This window comes from Sinocyclocheilus grahami, unplaced genomic scaffold (assembly GCF_001515645.1).
Source record: "Sinocyclocheilus grahami isolate Dianchi unplaced genomic scaffold, SAMN03320097.WGS_v1.1 scaffold466.1, whole genome shotgun sequence".
Classification (NCBI taxonomy): domain Eukaryota; kingdom Metazoa; phylum Chordata; class Actinopteri; order Cypriniformes; family Cyprinidae; genus Sinocyclocheilus; species Sinocyclocheilus grahami.
In genome coordinates this window covers 1,126,070-1,128,634 of record NW_015505645.1, presented here as the reverse complement: position 1 = coordinate 1,128,634, position 2,565 = coordinate 1,126,070, and positions in this window count along the sequence as shown.

The window sequence follows — 2,565 nt, the reverse complement described above, 5'->3', positions numbered from 1 at the left end:
ATCTTCGTTCCCGTCTGCTCTGCTGTGGTGGTCCTCAGCTCCACCTGTACTGCCGGCTCCACCCTGGCTCCCTGCTCCGCCGGCTCTGCCTCAGTCCCTGGTCTCTCCTATCCTTGGACTTGGCCCTCCGTCCCTCCCCCTGTTCCGCCTCCGCTCCACCGCCCACCTGGATCGTATAGTGTTTGGAGCGTCTGGAAGCCGCTCCTTGGGGGGGGGGGGGCTCTGTCAAGAATCCTGTCCATGGACTTACGTTCATTCACCCTTTCCATTACATTGACTCTCGCACAACACAAACTGTTGCATAGCACCCCGGACTACATATCCCATCATTCATTGCACTGATTGCACACAGCTATTTCATATCACTCTATAACACCCACTCAAACAACCATTCTCCGCTGAGTATTGTTTAGCCTGTACCCAGTTCCGAGTCTCTGTTTCCTTGTTTTGCCTTGCCTTGCCTGTTCTCTCGGTTTCTGATCTTTGCCTGTTTTCCTGGATTTTTCCCTCTCGTCTCGCCCCTGTGATTCTGTCTGCCGATCAGTGACCTACGCTAGCCCTAGGACTATTCTTGTGTTTTGCCCGCCATATACCTGTTTGCCATTGATCGACCCTGCCAGTGTTTGACCACTTCTCTTGTTAAATAAAGCTTGCACATGGATCCGCACGCCTCTCGTCTCGTCAGCCCCGTGACACCTACAATGTAGCCATCTCAGCATTCCATTTTTAAATGGAACTTTTCTCTCAGCAGTTTCTTCTTGTTTTCCATATTTTATAACCATTGTAATGAAATAGCCTAATTCACCTAAATATAAAATGCCAAATTACTTTACTTTACTCCCTCATATAATTTTTTTCTTTTTTGTTTCTTTAATAATCTCATAACATCATTACTGCCTCCCAAAATAGATTTAGAAATAGAAAAGACCTTAAGGGTCTTCAGAAGCAATCCATAAACTAATCTGTGGTTGGTTTTCAAAAGTTAAGAGTAGTTTTAAAATGCTTGAGCACAATGGAAAACATTTAGGTTTGATGTGTCACTGGCATGGGCAATGGCATGGACAAATGGCAGTTGTCAATCTTCTGTCACATAAAATCTAATGCTTAGATACACATACTAGCAGAACAATAACATTAGGTATTTAGTAATAAGGTACTGTCACATTGCCATACCCTAGCTTCCACCCAGTGAAAGATGTGATCTACAAAACAACAGCACATAAATGGCACCATGTGTTCATACAGGAACACTGTAAAATATGCCAGTGTTTAACACTAAAAAATGAAATGGATTTATTTTTTCCCAGATAGCACACATACTGTACATCTGCAAGATGTTTGTTAACAACATCTTCGTTAAAACATCTGATAAATATCTTTAAGATGTCAGCTTTACATACATTCTGAATAATCATAAACATCTTAAAAACCTTTTTTTGATAGCGCACATACATCTCAGAGGTGTCTCTGTGTGATTACATCTGGGAGATGTATTTTTTTAGAGTTTTTGCTCATCTGCAATACATCTCTAGGACATTTCCTGTTTAGAACATGTCTTTAAGATGTTTATGAATTATAATGTATGTAAAACTGACATCTTAAAGATGTTTATCGGTTCGTACACTGCTTTCCAGATGAAGTGCTTTTTAATAGACATCTTGCAGACATATGTGTTCTATCTGGGTTTTTTTCCCCCAGATAGCACACATACGTCTGCAAGATGTCACATGCTTATCAAACAGAAATCTCTGAAATGTATGTGAGCTATCAGGGTAACCATCCAGCAGGTAGCTCTGCATGCTCATCATGTTTATCTCCATACTCGTGTTTGTTTTGAAATCAATAGCCTCAAGCTTCTTTTACCAAGACGACTTCCTTGAGCATGTCGGAAAAACTTATAATTGATCTACTGTATAATTAGTATTACAGATGTCAGATTGTTTTAAAATGTTATTTTTATGAATTGCTCTTTGACAATCATTAATGGAATCATTAGTACATACATGATAATTTAGAGTCATTTAGAGTATTTGTGTACAGAATGTGCTGTACTATAAAGACAGTCAAATTTCAAATTTGTTTACCAGCCCCTGACAATAGCTGCTAACCTGTATGATGGCAGTAGAAAGCTCACATCCTTTTATCAATCCGCAGCATGTGAGCGAGACGAGAACACAAACAACACTTTTAATGCTATTTTATCTCATTTTTAAACATAAGAAATTAAAGCTTTATGGTGATTACGGGGCAGGATGGATAATTTTAGGGAACCTGTGAAAACAGACTGTGAAGAACTACTATTTCGTTTTCAAGCGACCAAGCAGTTTCTAGAGAGCTGGAGAGACATGGACTTCAGCAGCATCTTCCAGTGAGTTTGACATCGATTCCAGTGACAATTTTTAAAATTACCTTTTTAAATAAGATTAGAATCATCATATAAGAGAAAATGATAAAATACATGTGTTACTGTGGGAGGCAATCATGCATCTTCTGCAGCAAAACTCATATTTATATATATATATATATATATATATATATATATATATATATATATATATATATATA